This window comes from Delphinapterus leucas, chromosome 21, assembly GCF_059928025.1.
Source record: "Delphinapterus leucas isolate spDelLeu-1000000601 "Yukka" chromosome 21, BTC_Dleu_Yukka2, whole genome shotgun sequence".
Lineage (NCBI taxonomy): Eukaryota > Metazoa > Chordata > Mammalia > Artiodactyla > Monodontidae > Delphinapterus > Delphinapterus leucas.
In genome coordinates, this window is record NC_143149.1 from 27323915 (window position 1) to 27345330 (window position 21416).

The 21416-nt window shown below is 35.7% G+C and overlaps 1 non-coding gene across 1 annotated transcript; it reads left to right on the forward strand.

Annotated features, from left to right (window-relative positions):
* Positions 1-6136: 6136 nt before the first annotated feature.
* Positions 6137-6265, forward strand: LOC115803242 (small nucleolar RNA SNORA18). The gene has a single exon (XR_004023924.2). It is a non-coding gene; the product is annotated as a small nucleolar RNA SNORA18 (small nucleolar RNA).
* The last annotated feature ends 15151 nt before the right edge of the window (positions 6266-21416 follow it).

Consider the following 21416-nt stretch of genomic DNA (forward strand, 5'->3'; position numbering starts at 1 on the left):
TATCTGGCTTGGAATCCTGGATCTGCGGTGTACCAGGTGTGTGATCTTGGGCAAGTCATTTAATTTCAGTACCCTTATCTATAAAATAGGGAAAGTAATGCCAACCTACATCATAGTATTGTTGGGAGGAGTAAACAAGTTTAGCCATGTAAAATGTTTAAAATAGGATCAGACATACAGGAAGACGTCTATTATTATTATCCCTCCCCAAAACAGTTAATTCTCCCAGTTTTGAAAAAATAATATATTATTATGTCACAGTTCAACATTTCAGAAAAATTTGGGAAACACTCCACTGGAAGATTTCTCATTTTCATTCTCTTATGAAATATTTCCTCTCTTTCTGGCCCTATGGTACTGTCCCAGATGCTGAAAAGTCCCAGTCCCTTTTTGCTATACTACCCTTTATACTGAATACTTTAATTCTAACTAGAATCCCTTGGGTTACAGCATCCTGAGGTTGGTGCATAATTCTATGAAATTAACGTTGTCTGCTTGGTAGTAGAAAAGCAAGGAAAAATTGTCTGATGATGGAAAGACGTGGGAAAATGGGTCACTTGTCAGTTAAATAGCAAGCCGTCTCTCATCTCACTTGCATTGAAACCACATTTTGTGTATTTTTCATATTTACATGAGAGTAAAGGTTCCCAATTTCTTAATTTAATTTGCCAAATAGTTGGCTGTCCTGCCTAAGTACTTTTGATCTGCAATCACTTTCAAGGCCAAGGCAGCTTTGTCTAGTGCCAGGAACAATTAATTTCTCACGACTCTAATAAAGAATGTTTCACTTGGTTGCACACGTAAATAGTGAGTTTGTAGTCAAATAAACAAACACACAAACAGAAAGGATATTCACAAATTACTTGTGAGATTTCTGGAGGTCAGTGTCCATGTCTTATACATTATTATATCCTTGACAATCAATAGTGTTGGCACATATGAGGCACATAAACTCTTGAGTAATTGAATTGACTTACTTGATTTCCAAGGCTAAGTCTGAAAGCTGAAACTTATCTTCATTGACTACCTTTTTCACATGAAGATTTGGATGATAAATTTCTACTGGTACGTCAAATTTCTCTAAAAATAGCAATAAGCAAATTGTAGGATGGATAATCTAATGTAGTGATGAGGGCTAGAGATGAGATTGTTCCACTTGGTCAGTAATATTCACAGGTAGCTTGGAATCTCCTCTTTCATCTCAAAATGTATATATTTTTTATATATATAAAAGAATATATATAAGAATATATATTCTTAGTCCATTTGTTAAGGATATAACATAGAGCCTTAAATTATATATATTTTCCATATGGATTTTCTAAAATTTCTTTCTTGGTTTATGATGTGAATGATATACAAGAGGAAAAACTCACCAGTTAACTCCTAAAGAAGGAAATAGTAGTTTATACATGTTTAAATGTGTAAATTCTATCAATCCCTCTCAACAAAAATATAATCATAAAAGTTTACTCAACTCTGTTGTGAAAGACTAGTGTTAAAAAATAGTTGTGTAATGGGACACATATGCTGAGTTTATTATTTCAAGTGTCCTAAAGGCAGTGGTGCCAGATTTAATATGAGGCTCCTCTAAAGATGCTAATTCCTATTAGGAGAATTTTGTATATTCTAATTTTGTTTCCCTCCAGATTTCTACTTATTGTACTAAAAACAAGATAATTCCAAAAAGAAAAATAATAGTTGTGTATTTTATTAGCATAGGATATGAACAGAAATTTAATTGGTTTATAAACCATCAGTATTCAGATGCCATAAGAATAAAGAAAATCCTAAAACTGTTTATATTGTAATATAAAATCATTCTTGGCTTCATGTTAATGAAGAGAACCATTTTCACTAACAATCACCCTATATTCTAATTTATATCAGTGAAACTTTATCAGTTAAATTTTATTTAACAGGTTATTTTTTCTGACTTCTAGTCTGTTTTGTTTGCAGTATATTCTATTATTCTCACTTTATTTAGAAGATAATTTACCTTTTAAACTAGCATTTTTTTTTTTTTTTCTTTTGCGGTACGCGGGCCTTTCACTGTTGTGGCCTCTCCCGCTGCGGAGCACAGGCCCCGGACGCGCAGGCTCAGCGGCCATGGCTCACGGGCCCAGCCGCTCCGCGGCATATGGGATCTTCCCGGACCGGGGCACGAACCCGTGTCCCCTGCATCGGCAGGCGGACTCTCAACCACCGAGCCACCAGGGAAGCCCTTAAACTAGCTTTTTTTTTTCTTCATTAAGGATTTAAAATACGTCTTTGGATAAAACACTAAAATCTACTACCTGACTTGAGAAAGGAAGAATTTTAACTTTTATTGCAAAGCCTAATAATGACTGTTATGAAATTTTAGGATTTTATAGTAAGTTAAATCTAAACAATCTCATACGGATTTTTGTATATTAGCTGACTCATAATACTGAAATATAGAAATGAATTTAATAACATTTTAGTGAAAATATAGCAAGTTCTAATAAGGATCAGTGGTTCAATTGTGATTTTAAAAGCCATCAATTGTTGCCTTAGAATTGTTCCAAAATGAAAATACCTTTACTGGGGGCAGGGGAAATGTGGAAAATTAAAGGGAACGGTTTTAAAATTGTTTTAATTTTAAGTAATAGCTGTGTAACAATATCATCTCTTAACTTCGTAAATGAAAATACAGAACAGTTGCTTTTAGCTTTTTTAGATAATTTTGGTTTTTTTGAGAAGGAAGTGTTTCCCAGAAATAAAATTATCATTTTCCTTCCTCCTCTTCAATTCCCCCTGCCCCCCACCCCTTGCATAATTGTGATTCTCCTGCTGTAAATCTTGGGTGATTATCTAACTTAGAAATGACTCATATACCATTTATTAGGAACCATGTATTTTTTTAAATTAATTTTTATTGGAGTATAGTTGAGTTACAATGTTGTATTAGTTTCAGGCATACAGCAAAGTGAATCAGTTATACATACACGTGTATCCACTCTTTTTTAGATTCTATTTCCATATAGGTCACTACAGAGTATTGAGTAGACTTCCCTGTGCTATACTATAGGTTCTTATTAGTTATCTATTTTAGATATAGTAGTGTGTGTATGTCAATCCCAATCTCCCAATTTATCCCTTACCCCCTTGGTAACTATAAGTTTGTTTTCTACACCTGGGACTCTATTTCTATTTTGTAAATAGGTTCATTTGTACCATATTTTTAGATTCCACATATAAGCCATATCATATGATATTTGTCTTTCTCTGTCTGACTTACTTCACTCAGTATGACTGTCCCTAGGTCCATCCATGTTGCTGCAAATGGCATTATTTCATTATTTTTTATGACTTAATATATAGCCATATATACTCCATTGTATATATATATACCCCATCTTGTTTATCCATTCTTCCATCGATGGACATTTAGGTTTCTTCCATGTGCTGGCTATTGTAAATAGTGCTGCAATGAACATTGGGGTACATGTATTTTTTTCAGATTATGGTTTTCTCCAGATATATGCCCAGGAGTAAGATTGCTGGATCATGTGGTAGCTCTGTTTTTAGTTTTTTAAGGAACCTCCATACTGTTCTCCATGATGGCTGTACCAACTTACATTCCCACCAACAGTGTAGGAGGGTTCTCTTTTCTCCATACCCTCTCCAGCATTTATTGTTTGTAGATTTTTTGATGATGGCCGTTCTAACCAGTGTGAGGTGGTACCTCATTGTAGTAATTATCTACTACAGTGCCACATTTAACTTAGAAGTGGCTCATATACCCATTCATTAGGAACCATGTATTTTTAATGATATACCAAAATTCAAAAGCAAGTTAGGTACCTGAGAACTGTCATAAAAGTTCTTTACTAGATCAATTTCCAACAAATAAAACCTATAATTTATGTTACAGAGTTAAAATATTTTCTCTGGCAAATGATAGACCAAGAGCAATGATGCTGTCAATTATTAATGAAAGGATGGGAATCAGCCCTTGGTCTCTTCAAGTTGTGTGTGTGTGTATGCATGCACATGTGTGTGTTCACGTGTATGTGTGATTTTTGTTCGGTCTTTCAGTACCCTTCATTATTCTTTTACATTAGCTAGTGCTAAACTTATTTTTAAAAATGTCAATGACCTTTAAAACTGGAAAGACTGTGGAGTATTATTTTTTGGAGGAGGTTCAGTAATTTGGGTCAAAAAATGCTTTTTACTTGATTTTATGGGGGCATCTCCAAATCATTTTATCTTTATTTTATATATGATCAACCATTTGGCAGATCCTTAATTTTGTTTTGGATATCTTAAACATGATAAACAGATAAATTAAAAAAACTCATTAACAATTAAATATGATCCAGATACTAATACAGACAGTAAGGATTACATTTCACTTCAGGAATAAGAGGAGTGGCAATGGTATAACTTTGCAGTAGTAAAAACGTATTTTCTGACTTTACTCTTAAGTTTTAGTCATTTCTTTCATGCATTTCTGGGGAAAACTGGAAAAATAAATTGCCTTAAAACGACTTAGGAAGAATGGCCTTGGAAATTGTGACAACACAGTTGTGTGTTGTGTGAGATCCATGTGTGATGACCATAATACAACTGAATGTGTCATTATAATGTTTCTAAGCCTATGAAACAGTAAAAAAAAAAATCTGTACAAGGGGAAACAAACGTTTTTGAAGATAAAGTGAAAATATGTCTTAAGGGCCAAATAAATTTAAAATCCAATCAAATGATATATCTAAGACAGCTGTGAGTGGGGAGATACTGTAAAACTTGAATTTCAGGTGTTGGAACTTGCCTCTTTGGGGTTATAAAGTCATAGACATGGAAAGTATAAAGTGTTCAGAGTTCCTCTGAGGGTGTCAACAGTGCAGTCAGCCTCTTAGCTTGAATTTCTGGTCATTTTGAGAGCTGTAGAACACTGGGAAGTCAACTCCAAGGTTACATTGTGGGGACTGAAATAATTATTTCCTTGGGAGTAAGCATTTGTCAAACGCTTAGAAAGTTTTATCATGAAGTAAAAGAGGTATTTATCTCATTGTATTAATATTTATATAAAAAAGGATTTGTAAAAAATTGTACCTACAATATTTAACATTTGGATTATTATAAAAAATAGATTAGCCTGTGACTTTAATTCTAACTTAATTATTCAAAATTTTAATTTTAATAATTAATTTAGAACCATGATTTTTTTATGACTAATAATTTATTTATTGGAGTGTAATTGCTCTACAGTGGTGTGTTAGCTTCTGCATTATAACAAAGTGAATCACCTATACATATACACACATCCCCATATCCCCTCCCTCTTGTGTCTCCCTCCCACCCTCCCCATCCCACCCCTATAGGTGGCCACAAAGCACTGAGCTGATCTCCCTGTGCTATGCAGCTGCTTCCCACTAGCTATCTATTTTACATTTGAGAACCATGATTTTAAATTGAGTCTTAGTAAGCTTGTAAACATTATCAGAGTGCTTAATATATAAATGTTTTATTTCTTCACATTATAATTTAAATATATTTGATGTTAACAGTAATTTAAGTGCTCAGTAAGGTCTATCTGTAACGCTATTAAAGTATTCATAATATTAAATATATAAATAAAGTTTCAAATGTTTGAAGATGTTTAAATCTATGGTGAATATAAACATTATCCAGAGCACCATTAAAGGTAATATGTTTTTTTGTTTTTTTTGCGGTACGCGGGCCTCTCACCGTTGTGGCCTCTCCCGTTGCGGAGCACAGGCTCCGGACGCGCAGGCTCAGCGGCCATGGCTCAGGAGCCCAGCCGCCCCGCAGCATGTGGGAGCTTCCCGGATCGGGGCACGAACCTGTGTCCCCTGCATCGGCAGGCGGACTCTTAACCACTGCGCCACCAGGGAAGCCCTATCTTATTTGAAATTTATTGTGCTTCTTAGAACTGAGTTTTGGTGTCTTTTAGCAATTCTTGGAAAATGCCAGCCATTATTTGTTTGAAGGGTCCCTCTGCCCCTTTATTTCTACAGTCATCTCCTTCTGGAACTCCAAGTTTTATATGTTAGACCTTCACACACTATCTTTCATGTCTTTTAACCTTAGCTTGTTTTCCATATCTTTGTCAGGACTTCCTATTGGATTGTTTCTTAAGAATTATCTTGTCGAGGTCTATCCTGATGGGGCTTTTTCTGTAAACCTACATTGTTGGAAACGCCTCAGAGTAACTGCGTACTTTCCTTTACTCATGGAACTACTTGTTAGATCTGTGGGAAAGAAGTACAAGACAGAGCTGCCAAGTAAACTATGAAAAACCTAACAGTCAAACTTTTTTTTATCTTAGGTATTGGCATATCCCAATGATCTGTACTCTTCTATGGTGTGATGGCTTAGGAGTGAATATGATTTGAATCTTATTCATTTTTAGAGGATGTCAAATTCAGAACCAGGCAGATCCATCTCCCGACCCTAAACATGGTCCTAAAGTAAATCACTTGAGGAAATTGGATCCCGAAGGTTACAGGTGGGGAATTTTGAAGTGTGTCTATATTCCATTGGACATCAAAGAAACCTAACTAAAAGAATTGTGGGCTGACTCACATGACAACTTCTTTTTGAAAGGGCTATTTTATCTTGAAGGTTATGAGTTTGGAGGAACTAAGGTGATTGGCAGTGGAAAGAATCAGAACATGTGAAATTCCTTAAAAACTTATTGACTTAAATAATTTTGTCTGTGTTACACATAATTTAAAAAAAAAAAAACCTTTACACTTTGTGCAGAAAGTCAGCATACATTTTTGGCTCAGAGTTTCTCTAATGTTTTCTGTGGAAGGAATAATACCATTTATCAGTTAAAAAAAAAGAATTATTAGTCCATTAATTTTCTCTTCAGCTGTGTCTAATCCATTATAAATTCATCCACTGGATTTTTCATTTCAATTATTATGTATATTTTTCCTGGAACTTCTTTCAGGTTCTTTGATAAATCTGTATTAAAAAATAGAGTTCTGTACTCATATTTTCAAACCTTTCTTTTTTTATTGAGGTATAATTGACATATAACATTGTATTATTTCCAGGTGTACAACATAATGATTCAATATTTGTATATACTGTGAAGTGATCATCACAATAAGTCTTGATAACATTTGTTAACATACATAGTTACAAATATTTTTTCTTCTAATGAGTACTTTTAAGATCTACCCTCTTAGCAACTTTCAGATATGCACTATAGTATTATTAACTATAGTCACCACCCTGCACATTACATCCCCATGACTTAATTATTTTATAACTGGAAATTTGTACCTTTTGGCCCCTTTCACCCATTTCTCCCATCCTCTGTCTCCTATCACTGGCAACCACCAATCTGTTCTCTGTATGTATGGGTTCCTTTTGTTGTTTTCATTGCTGTTGTTTAATTCCACATATAGTTGAGATCATACAGCATTTGTCTTTCTCTTTCAGACTTATTTCATTTAGTATAGTGCCTTCAAGGTATATATATGTATATCTCACATCCATTCATCCATCATCAGACACTTAGATTGTTTCCATACCTTGGCTATTGAAAAAATGCACCCGGAAATGGAATTACTGGATCATATGGTAGTTCTATTTTTAATTTCTTGAGGAACCTTCATACTGTTTTCCATAGTGGCTGCACCAATTTACATTCCCACCAACAGTACATAAAGGTTCCCTTTTGTTTTTTTACTTCTTTGCCGACACTTGTTATTTCTTGTCTTTTCAATGGTAGCCATTCTAACAAGTGTGAGGTGATATCTCATTGTGATATTGATTTGCATTTCCCTGATGACTAGTGATGTTGAGCATCTTTTCATGTACCTGTTTCCCATCTATATGTCTTCTTTGGTAAAATGTCTCCAGATATTTTGCCCATTTTTTAAAAATTGGATTTTTTGTTCATTTGTTTGTTTTTGCTATTGCACTGTATTGAGTTCTTTATATGTTTTTGGGTATTAACCCTTTATCAGATACATGATTTTGCAAACAGTTTTTCCAACTCAGGAGATTGCCTTTTCATTTTATTATTTCCTTTGCTGTGTAGAAGCTTTTTGGACTGATGTAGTCCCACTTGTTTATTTTTGCTGTTGTTGTCTTTGGTTTTGGAGTCAGATTCAAAAACTCATTGCCAAGACTAATGTCAAGGATTCTACATTCAAGTCTTCAATCCTTAATTTTTGTGCATGGTATATGATAGTCTACTTTCATAATTTTGCATGTGGCTGTCCAGTTTTCCCAGCACCTTTTATTGAAGAGACTATCCCTTCCTCATTGTATATCCTTGCTTCCTTTGTCATAAATTAATTGGCCACAGATATGTGGGTTTGTTTTATTTGGGGAATCTCTTTTCTGTTTCATTGATCTATATGTCTGATTTTTATGCTAATACCATACTGTTTTGATTACTGTAGCTTTGTAATGTAGTTTGAAATTAGGGTGCATGATGCCACCAGCTTTGTTCTTCTTTCTCAAGATTCCTTTGGCTATTGGGATATTTTGTGGTTCCATACAAACTTTAGGATTGTTCATTATATTTCTATGAAAGATGCTATTGGAATTTTGGTAGGAATTGAATTAAATCTGTGGATTGCTTTGGGTGATATGGACATTTTAACACAATTAATTCTTCCAGCCCATGAGCACAGACTACATTTTTATTTATTTGTGTCTTCTTTAGTTTCCTTCATCAGTGTAAGTTTTCAGTGTGCAGGCCTTTTACCTCCTTGGTTAAATTTATTCCTAGGTATTTTATTCTTTTTGGTGAAATTGTATATGGGTTTGTTTCCTTAATTTCTCTTTCTGGTAGTTTGTTGTTAGCGTGTAGAAATGCAACAGATTTTTGTGTATTAATTTTTGTATCCTTCAATTTGAATGAATTCATTTATTAGTACTAACAGTCTTTTGGTAAAACTTTTTTTTTTTTTGAAATACAGTTGATTTACACTGTTGTGTTAGTTTCTGATATACAGTAAAGCTATTCATTTAAATATGTATTCTTTTTCATATTCTTTTCCATTTAGGTTGCTACAAGATATTGAATGTAGTTACCTGTGCTATACAGTAGGACCTTGTTGTTTATCCATTTTATATATAGTAGTTTGTATCTACTAATCCCAAACTCTGAATTTATCCCCCCGTCCTTTCCCCTTTGGTAACCACAAGTTTGTTTTCTATGTCTTCGAGTCTGTTTCTGTTTTGTAATTAAGTTGATTTGTGTCATATTTTAGATTCTACATATAAGTAATAGCATATGATATTTGGCTTTGTCTTATTTATTTCACTTAGTATGATCGTCTCTAGGTCCATGCATGTTGCTGCAAATGGCACTATTTTATTCTTTTTTTATGGCTGAATAATACATAAACACACACACACACACACACACACCACGTCTTCTTTATCCATTCATCTGTAGATGGACACTTCAGTTAGGTTGTTTCCATGTTTTGGCTATTGTAAATAGTGCTGCTATGAACATAGGGGTGCATGTATCTTTTAAAATTAGAGTTTTCTCTAGATATATGTACAGGAGTAGAATTGCTGGATCATATGGTAGCTCTATTTTCAGTTTTTTGAGGAACCTCCATACTGTTTTCTATAGTGGCTGCAAGTGAAACTATTTTAAAATACATGTTTAATAGCAATACTTGAATATTGTTCTATTTACTACTGTCAGTTACTATAACAGAACTTCATTAAGAATATTTCCTTTTCATGCTTGGTTATTCTTAGTGACAAAGCATGCCCTCGTGGTCTTAGGATGGATATTGGATGTATCATTTTTATTATGAACATCTAAACATATGGCATGACTGTCAGGTGTTTCCTTGAAAACTGTCACATTTTGCTACTATCAGTGGCTTCTTGATGTGTTAATGTATTACATTCCCTCTTCAGCATTGAAGAAATAGATGATACTTCTGTAAGATATAGCTGCAGTGGACAAAAATGTAATCCTTTTGATCTGTGTAAAATGATCAACTAAGTTCTTTTCTGGCAATAGATAGACAAACAGATATTCTTCCCAATATCTATCAGTGTTAAGGGAAATAGAACAACATTTATAGATGATTGCCTGATGAATACCCATTAAATGCTCTAGACCATTAAGTGTGCTAATATCTGTCCCAGGATTAGACTGAACCAACATTCGCATACCTGAATGGTATGTTATTAGCTTCCTGTAAAATCACTCACACTTTCCTCTCTTCTGAATTATGCTTTGGAGGGTGCCATTAGCCAATATCAAAAGATGCTATAAGAAAGAGATATACAGTAGAAAAATTTCAAGTCTGATGTAAAGATGTTGTTATGATCTTTGTTCGTGGGATTGCAGTACCCCTTTTATGATTTCCCTTAAGGAGAAATGGTTTGCTGCTTTCTGAACTTTAGTATCAGGAACAGTTGGGTTTCTTCCGAGCAGTTGATTTTTTTATCTTCTTATGGATCCTTGGTTTGTAAACTTATTATCTTTCTTTCACGGGGAGGCCAGAATACTGAATCATATGTTAACTTATTTGATATTATAGTTATATCTGGCTCCTTTTAAATCCTTACTTTATTTTTCAGTACTTTTTTTCTCATTTCTTCAGCTTTATGTTTTCTTGGTATATTTTGTTTTATTTTTTTAATTGAAGTATAGTTGATTTACAATGTTGTGCTAGTTTCCAGTGTACAGCAAAGTGATTCAGTTATTCTTTTTCAGATTCTTTTCCCTTATAGGTTATTACAAAATACTAATTATTTTTCCCTGTGCTATCTAGGCAAAGATGTACGGTGACCTTATATATAGGAAACCCTAAATGCCTTTTTACTCACATATGCTCTCAAGTAATCTATATGTATGTGTATGTGTATGTATATATATATATATATATATATATATATTTGTTTTCTTTAAAAAAATTTTTTTTTGCCAAGACTATTTAACATAAGACAGACAAACCACCTTTACTGGGAGATTTGCTTTGACCCTGGCTTTTGCATAATTTGCCTTTGGCAAAGTCTTCATCAAGTAGCAAGATTTAAAGTACAGGGTTGAAGTTCAGGTTAAAACTCTAGTAAGTTAATGATCAAGAACGTACAAGGTAGAGAATCAGAGATAGAGAATTTGGGTTATCAGTTTATCCAAGTGTAGGGAACATTTAACAGACGCACATATACCAGAATTAGGGCATGAGGTTATAATCAGATATCGGGAAATTCTGAGGTGAGGTCTGGCTTTAGAGAAGGTGGGGCTAAGCTTGTATTTGGGGGTAAAGAGAGTTCCATTTAGGGAGAAAAGGAGACAGAGGCTGGAACTCTGAAGAGGTAAGTGAGTCAGCCCAGGTGCAAGGACTGATTTTGCCACGCTGAGTGACCACGGGCAAGTGAATTAAACCATCTGAGACCTCTTTCTAGTTTGGGTCATGTAGATAATAATACCTACCTCACAGATTGCTTGAAAGACATGAAAAGTACTTAAAATAGCGTCTGCTCTCCAGCAGGCTTTCAATAAATAGTGATTGTCATCGTGTCCCAGTGCAGTGGCTGCATTCTGCAAGCTGATCCACTGTGTGCCACTGTGAATAAAATAGCACGAGGGTAGCCTTTTCTTAATTTGCAGGGAACCCAATTTGGTTGGGATATTCTCAATTGGCAGCTTCCCTGAGATTGATGTTTTCACCCTTTGGTGTTTACTGCTTCCTGCCTGCCAGTGGGCGGCAATAGATGACAAAACAAATGAATGAACAGTATCAATATTTCTTGCTTTTCTTCCCAAATCAACACATTCCAAGTGTTTCACTGATTGGGTAAGTTTAGGAACCAATGCCTGGTTTAGAACCCTATGTCCATGACGTAATGCTGCTTGTTTTAGCAGAAGTCTCCTGGGGCCATGGGAAAGCATCTTCCTAAATTCTCAGGTTCGTTTTTTGCTACCTGCACTAGGAGTGGTTGGACAGAAGTATATCTGAGATCCCTGTCATTCCCAGGAAGGGTGTCATTTGCTAGGTCTGGCAAGTATCTTTTCCTAGGACACTTTGCTATGCTGAAAAAAGAAATCTATAACTATACTGAACTCCTCACTAAGTCAAAGTGTCAGAAATCTCTCAGGCTGTCATAATTTACCTTTTAAAGGTAAATAAAAGGAGATAGGGCAGTTATTTTCCGTTGGAAGAAGATAGATCCAATTGTATGATACAAGGATGTAAAGGTCACAAAGCAGGTATTTGCAGATCGAGTACTCTTTCCCCAACCTGCTCACTCATTCTCACTGTTTTCTTACCACAGTTGTCCCCAGGTTCAACTCTGTCACTCCGGTGACCTGTATTGCTAAGCAGTAGCAACAGACCCCCAGAGGCCTCTAACTCACTCCATCCTTTCATCTTGGAGAAATGTTTCTTGATAGGTAAGAAACTAAGCACCGCCGTCTGGGCTTATCTGAGATCCTAAAAGCCCTCTGAATGTGTGTTGCTGACCTCATTTTAAAGTCCCTGGTGCATCTTTGGAGCACATCACAGGTACATAAATCACCCTTAGAAAGTACATTCTTCCAAACTCTGTCAGCCTATGCCTCTCAGAAAATACGTTCACTTTTGGTAGCTTTTTATGAAGCCTGCTTTATGAAAATTAATAATAATAATAAAAGAGGAACTTAAAGATTTTTGTACACTCCGTTGGGTTTTTTTTTTTTGGAATTTTTAGCTGCCATCCAGGCAAACAAATAGTCTAGTGACTGCTTCTGTTGGTACCTTCATGATGCATTCAAGCCTTTTGTTAAATTTGAACCACACTGAACTTAGAAGCCCTTTGAATCTCACCTCCTCCACACAGCCTTCCCTGGCTACTCTTGTCCTGTTTGAAGACAAGGGATGTTAACGCTTGTGGAGGTGGTATGCAAATCTTACTTGCTGTTGCCAATTTTTATCTTCCCTAAACAACTCCGCCACATAAAACATGCATCATAAATTAATTTGTATATATTCCTTGATTAATGGGTGCTATTTTGGTCTTCCTAATATTGTTCCTGATCTGTGCGTTTTCTAATATGTTGTTCAGTGATTCATACATGGTGATCTTATCTCCATGGCTAGACTATAAATGTTCTCAAATGAGGGCAAGGACCAGATTTTATCTGCTCCCTTAACTAATGTTTAATAAGGGTCTGCTGTTTCGATGCTTTCTAAAATGTTGGCTGGGGAAAGATGGCGGGTCTTCAGGACATGCAATTTCCTGTTGGTATAACTAACTTCCCACTCTCTGCCATGAGCATTGGGGTTTCTTGTACAAGAATATCTTTGTCTTGTTAATCACTTTATTGAGGTATGATTGACATGTAAAAAGTAGTATATATTTAATGTGTACAGGTTGATGTGTTTGGGGATAAGTATATACCTGTGGAACCATCACTGACATCAAGGCCATAGACATATCCGTTGCTAGTAAATGTTTCCTTGCATCCGTTTATTATGATTGTTTTATGTGTGTGAGTGTGTGTTTGTGTGTGTGTGAGTTTGTGTGTGAAACTTAATGTAAGGTTACCTCCCTGGCAAATTGTAAGTATACAGTGCAGTATTGTTAGCTATAGGCACTATGCTGTATAGTAGCTATCCCTAATTTATTGATCTTGCAAAACTGTAACTTTGTACGCTTTGATCATCGTCTTCCCATTTCCCCCTGTGAGAAACTATTTCACATATAAGTGAGATCATGCAGTATTTGTCTTTCTATGTCTAGCTCATCTCACATAACATAATGTCCTCCAGGTTCATCCATGATGTTGCAAATGGCAGGATTTCCTTCTTTTTTAAGGCTGGATATTTTCTATACCCATCCATCCTTCAGTGAGCGTATAGGCTGATTACATATCTTGGCTATGGTGAATACAGAGCAATGAACATGAGAGGGTAGATATCTCTTTAAGATCCTAATCTCAATTCCTTTGGATAAATACCCAAAAGTGAGATTGCTGGATGGTATGGTAGTGCCAGCTTTAATTTTTTGAGGAACCACCACACTAATTTCCACAATAGCTTTACCAATTTACATTCCTACCAACAGTGTACAAGGGTTCACTTTTCTCCACATCTTGCCCGTACTTCTTATGTTTTTATTTTTTTTTAATAGCTATTCTCATAGGTGTGAAGTAATATCTCATTGTGGTTTTGATTTGCCTTTCTCTGGTGATTAATGACATTGAGTACCCTTTCATATACCTGTTGTCCACTTGTATGTCTTCTGTGGAGAAATGTTTATTCAGATCCTCTGTTCGTTTGTTAATTGGGTTATTTGTTTTGTTTTGTTTTTGTGCAGTTGAGTTGTATGAATTCTTTATATATTTTGGATGCTAACCCCTTATCGGATATATGGTTTGCACATATTTTCTCCCATTACATAGCTTAGCTTTTAATTTAGTTATTTCCTTTGCTATGCAATAGCTTTTTAATTTGATGTAGCCCCACACTTTTATTTTTGTTTCTGTTGTGTGTACTTTTGGTGCTACATCCAAAAAGTTATTGCCAAGACCAATGTCAAGGAGCTTTCTCCTTATGTTTTCTTCCAGGGGTTTTACATTTTCAAATGTTACATTTAAGTCTTTAATCCACTTTGAGTTGATCTTTTTCTGTATGGAATAAGGTAGGGGTCCAAATTTATTCTTTTGCACATGGATATACAGTTTAAGCAATAACATTTGTTGAAGAGACTGTCCTTTCCCCATTGTATATTTTGGTGCCTCTGAAGAAATTTAATTGACCATAGAAGCATGGGTTTATTTCTGGGCTCTCTGTTGTGTTCCATTGGTCATTGGGCTATTTTTATTCCAGTACCATAATGTTTGGATTACTGTAACTTTGTAATGTAATTTCAAATCAGGAAATGTGATGCCTCCAGCTCTTTTATTCTTGCTCAAGATTGTGTTGGCTATTTGGGGTCTTTTGTAGTTCCATAGGAGTTTTAGGGTGTTTTTCTGTGAAAAATGCCATCGAAATTTTGATAGAAATTGCACTGAATCTGTGGAATATTTGGGCACTGTGGACATTTTAAGAATATTAATTCTTCCAATCCAGAAACACAAGATATCAAAAAACCAAAAACCCAGTTTAAAAAAATGGGCAGAAAAGCTAAATAGACATTTCTCCCAAGAAGACATACAGATGGCTACAAGCACATGAAAAGATGCTCAACAACATTAGAGAAATGCAAATCAAAACTACAGTGAGGTATCTCCTCACACTGGTCAGAATGGCCATCATCAAAAAGTCTACAAATAATAAATGCTGGAGAGGGTGTGGAGAAAAGGGAACCCTCCTACACTGTTGATGGAAATGTAAACTGGTGTAGCCACTACGGAGGACAGTATGGAGGATCCTTAAAAAACTAAAAACAGAGCTACCACATGATCCAGCAATCCTACTCCTGGGCATGTATCCAGAAAAGACAAAAACTCTAATTTGAAAAGATACATGCACCCCAGTGTTCATAGCAGCACTGTTTACAATAGCCAAGTCATGGAAGCAACCTAAATTTCCATCGACAGATGAATGGGTGAAGAAGCTGTGGTATATATATAATGGAATATTACTCAGCTATAAGAAAGAATGAAATAATGCCATTTGCAGCAACGTGGATGGACCTAGAGATTATCATACTATGTGAAGTCAAACAAAGACAAATATCCCATGATATCACTTATATGTGGAATCTTTAAAAACTGATACAAATGAACTTATTTACAAAACAGAGATAGAGTCACAGACATAGAATACAAACTTATGGTTACCAAAGGGGAAAGAGGAGGAGAGGGATAAATTAGGAGTTTGGGATTAACAAATACACACTAATATATATAAAATAGGTAAACAACAAAGACTCTATAGTACAGGGAGGTATATTCAATATCTTGTAATAACTATAATGGAAAATAATCTGGAAAAGAATTTGTACATGTATCACTGAATCACTTTGCTGTACACCTGAAACTAACATAGCATTGTAAATCAACTATACTTCAATAAAAAAATGGATGAAGAAAACCAGAAAAAAATAAAGAAGGGAGCAACCAACAGGAAGGAGAGATTCTTCAAGAGCTTTGGTCAAGAACCCTGCCATGTGCCAGTAAACTTCTGATTCTAGGACCTGTTTGATTTACAGAATGATAACAAACTAATTTTTTAGTATTGTCTATTACCAGGTACATAATATCACCTGTCGTCCTTACAGTCCTATATATCCTGTAGGTCCTGTATATCCCAGTAAAATATAAAGTTATTTTTGTCGTTAATTATTTTTCCTCCTATTTTTTGTAAATTGACTTAACCAAATTTGGCTGTTCATAATCATTAGGTTTTTTCTGGTACTGGTTACTATTGTTTTGAAACATCAGGAACCTGCAGTCATTATAGGTAGGTGAGGGTTATATGTATCTTTCTGCATAACCTTACTGCCACATACAAAGTTATATTTTGGGCCAAATCTTGTTACAAATGCACATATTTTTTAGAAGGAAAGTATGAAATTAATCATAATTATGTTACATCAGTAATAATATCCAGTGCTCTGTTCTTTTATAAGTTCTATCCACAGTTTGCATAAAAAATGGTTGTAACAAACACAACAGTTATTCTAGAGACAACAGTTCTTTAATTTTATAATTGGCCTTGGTTACCAGAATCTTATGAAATAGGGACTAGATTTAAAAACCAAAGTTCAGGTCCCATTTCAAAGGAAGTCTTCGTACAACTTATTCATGTAAGAATATATATAAAATTTCTAGCCTATCCACACTATTTGAGGACCACAACATTGGCCAATGAATACCCACTTCAAAAATAGTTTATGATGTTTAATGAAACCTATTTTGCTGTTCAGAGATAAAGTGTTTGCAGTAGCTACTGTAACCTTTAGATTATATGAGAGCCAACACAATTTAGGCAAGTAACTATCTTTGATAGTAAATTAAAACTTTATTAAACATTCAGACACACACACATACACCCCCCCACACATTATGATTAAGTATTTTAAAGTGTATTATAGACATCACAACACCATTTTATAACAGAAACCATTAGGCTCAGCGAGGTTAAGCAGTTTGCCTCTGGATTTACAACTATTAATTGGGAAAGGAGAGAAATGACCCCATGGCTTTGGACTCCATATCCATGCATATTCTTTATACCATACTGTACATCTTGGGCTTATTTTCTCTAGGTGCTAAAAACCAAAATCTCTGTTTATTTGACTCAGAACGACTTACTGCTTGTTACCAAGATGGAAATTCTAAGAACACTTGTAAAATATGTCCCTACTGCATCTGCTTTCTTGGGGCACGTAGAGACTTCTGTATTAGTGAGTCAATTCGCTGTGTATGACAATGAGGTACACTATCTAGGGGAAGCACATGGAGAAGATTCAGCAGGGGGTGCAGTCTCAACAGATCACTAAATTACTGCTGGCAGGGGAAGCAAGCCACAGAAGCTGGCAGACTCAGACTGGAATAAATGGGAAAAAGTAAGATGAGATGGGAGCATAAAAGCTCACAGCCAGACATGTTCTGACTCCATCATGATGCAGGTTTGTATAAATGATGGTGAATTTAGTTCTTTGGTGATTCTCAAAATATAGATTATGGATTCCAGTGAGAACGTGGTAAATATCTAGTTCTAAGCAAGAAAGCAAGCGATGCATTCATTCTGCTCGCGATCTTTGCCTGCTGATGGTAATAGCTTCACACTAGAAATAAGTCTCATTTCTAACAAATTTTGGTTAAAAACTACACTTTTTTAATGAATTGGTGCTTTCTGAAGTATTACCTTGAGGTTTGATTGTTGTCATAAAGTTAAGACCTGGAATGTAATACAGAATTCGATTTGCATATAAAAGTCTCTACGTAAATGTGTCTGAAGGGGATATATTAGAAGCTGATCATCTTTCATCATGGGGAGAGAAAGTGGAGTTGTATGCTACTTGTAGTTTCTCTTAGAATAGAGATATAAGAAAGGGTACGGCAGAAATTAAACACAACATTTTAAATCAACCATACTTCAATACAATTTTTAAAAAGTTGTGACGCCAGAGAAAAAGGATCACTTTCTTCACTGCTTCTAATGTGGAAATTCATGATATTTAGTGTTGTATGTATTTTTCCTCACTCATTTTTTAAACACACATATTTTGTTGAAAAAGTTAAATTATTTGATATAGCCTAATAAAATAATTTGATTTATTATCTCTTATCCAGTGTTCAAAGGCATTTGAGGGGACCTTTTCTTAACCCATCTCTGAATGTGCATCCTCTTGACAGAAGGTGACTGAGTTTGGAGGCATTACTGGAAGAAACATCAACTTCCCCGTTGTTCTCCTTTCTGCCCTACTTAAGTGCAGATGTGTTCCAGGGCTCGCTGTTATGCTTAGTTTCATACCCTTTGCATATTCTGCTAGTTCTTCCTGCTGAACCAAGTGACAACCTCTTTGGGGGACTTAGCTAATTTCAGTTTGGAAGCACATTCAATCTGAGATTACTTGAAACATTACTTGAAACAAAGAATGCTTACTTCCTGGAAAGTAATCAGTCTGTTATAGTAGATTTCCCCCCAGTCTTCGTGGAAGGGCCTGATTTTCTTTTCCCCTTTCAAGTAACACATAGAATGCGTATTTTTCCCAATTTATTCATCTTCTAAACTCAGATAAGAGGGGGAGAAACTTTTGCCTTAAATAATCCCAACCTTTGGAAGATCAATGACAACAGAAATTTAGAATTATATGTATATAAAACATAAATTTCTGACCTGGTCCACCCTGAACCTAGGTCTCTGACTCCCAAGTTTCTATTCTTTTGTAGGGGAGAAAATCTTTTCCTTTTTGCTCTTGTAGGTTCTTTGGCTGGTCCAATGATGAAACTGATTTAAGGCAGATTAATAGGAGAAAAATTTAATTTGTATGTGTGGGAGCTCATAGATATATGAGACTCAAAGAAGTGATCAAAGCAGGCAGCTTTTATACCTGTTTTAGACAGATAAGCAATACATTTCTGAAGAACTGACAAGACAAAAAAGTGTGCGTTTGGGGTAGTAAATTAGTAAAGAAGTGGACTTCCCTGGTGGCATCCGGGAAGATCCCACATGCCGCGAAGCAACTAAGCCTGTGCGCCACAAGTACTGAGCCTGTGCTCTAGAGCCCGCGAGCCACAACTACTGAGCCTGCGAGCCACAACTACCGAGCCCACGTGACATAACTACTGAAGCTTACACGCCTAGAGCCCATGCTCTGCAACAAGAGAAGCCACCTCAATGAGAAGCCCGCGCACCACAACGAAGAGTAGCCCCCGCTCGCCGCAACTAGTGAAAAGCCCGCGCGCAGCAACAAAGACACAACGCAGCCAAAATTAAATAAATTAATTAAATTTTTTAAAAAAATTAGTAAAGAAGTAACAAGGTTTGTTTATACAGCGTTCTCTATGAACGGCACCTGCCTTCAGTGGGGTAGAGGAGGGTCAGAGTGACTTTCTTGCATCAGCTGTTTCTTAAGTAGTAACTCTGTTTTGAAATAATCAGTATGGCAAAGTGGCATATTTTAGGATGGCCTGCCCTGAACCCCATCACTTTGAATACAGCATGCTTTTTCCTAAGACTATATCAGAATCCCAAGTCCCCACAGTAATACAAACCTCATAAAAACTATCCTTTTTGACTATAGGAAAAAGAAGGAATTTTTATTTGGTGATTTTGGAGGGTACTATAGCTAGAACTCTCATTTATGCCTTTTGACCCAAGGTAACAATTCATATTACCTCCCTATGCTCACTTTTTTTTTTTTTTTTTTTCCCGGTACGCGGTCCTCTCACTGTTGTGGCCTCTCCCGTTGCGGAGCACAGGCTCCGGACGCGCAGGCCATGGCTCACAGGCCCAGCCGCTCCGCGGCATGTGGGATCCTCCCGGACCGGGGCACGAACCCGCGTCCCCTGCATCGGCAGGCGGACTCTCAACCACTGCGCCACCAGGGAAGCCCCCTATGGTCACTTTTTAAGTGTCCCAATTGGTATGAGAAATTATGAAGTCATCCTAGGTATGGGTGATGTTTTCATCCTGGGGTAACACTGTATCATTAAAATTATTTACGTTTCTCCTGACCCAGTGACTTGTATATCAGTCCTTAAACGTTTCTCCCATTGACTTCAGAGCACAGCTCCCCAGCTTCCTATCCCTTGCGCCACAGTGCAGTACTTCATAGGTCCAGTACTCCACTGGCCTTCCCTCTGACCTTATTCACTACCTGCCCTTCAGTAAACATAATTTTTTGAAGATTTTGAATGACTTTATGGCAAGTACTTACAAAAGAATTGAAAAAAAAAAGGAGTTATTAATCAATATGAGTAAGTTCCAAAATGTGATAGAAATTTAAAAACTGTTACTTGACATTGTTAGTGAAATAGGAAGTGATAGATTTGCATTCCTTCTAAAGCAATGCATGTAACATTTACTCTGTAATAAATGCTATTCTGAGTTCCCTTACATCTGTTAATTCATTCTACTTATAAATGAATGCTATAAATCTTAGAAATCTTATCACAGTTCTAAGGGGTAGGTACTGTTATGTACCCTCTCTATTTTCGTTTTACAGATGAAGAAACTGAAGTTCAGGGATTAAGTACTTTACACACTTAGGAAGCATCAAGGCTGGGATTTAACCCTAAACAGTCTGGCTCAGAAGTCCATGATCTTGTCTGTTACGCAGTAATTTAAAGCGTGGTCCAGGAACATCAGTGTCACTTGAGGAGCTGCTAAATCAGAAACTCTTTGAATGCGGCCCAGTGGCAAACCCTACTGGTTATTCAGATGCCCCCTAATGTTCGCCTTCTTTTAGAGTCTTTCATTGATTGATCTCTCAATTATTTTTACTTTGCTTTTTAACAACAGTAACAAAAAGTCTTAACAGTTCTGTAATCGAGAGTTAATTTAGAAAATTTGGAAAATACATAAAAGCGTAAAAACATTGAAATCTAAGCAGTAATAATTATTGTGTTTACAGCTTTATAATATGCTTATACTCATGTAGAATACTGTGAACATTTTTTTCAGTCATTGGTAATTCTAAAATACCATTATAAATGATTCCTTTCATTTTCAATATGCAGAAATTTTACTTGTATGTGTTTTTTTTTAGGTTCTTACATTTTTGAGAACGTTTTTATTGGCATGTAATTCACATATCATATTACTTTGTCTTTACACTAAAAAGAGTCTACAACTCAAAATCAGATAAGCATTCACTTAGATTTTCAAGTAGCTGCTTCATGAATTTGATGTTTATATTTAGTTCTTTAACTCCCATAGAATTTTGCATTTTGATTTTAGATATAGAAGGTCAAATTTTGAAAAAGTAAAACAAAACAAAAAAAACAGGAATTATATTAACCCGATGTCATCGGTTGACGA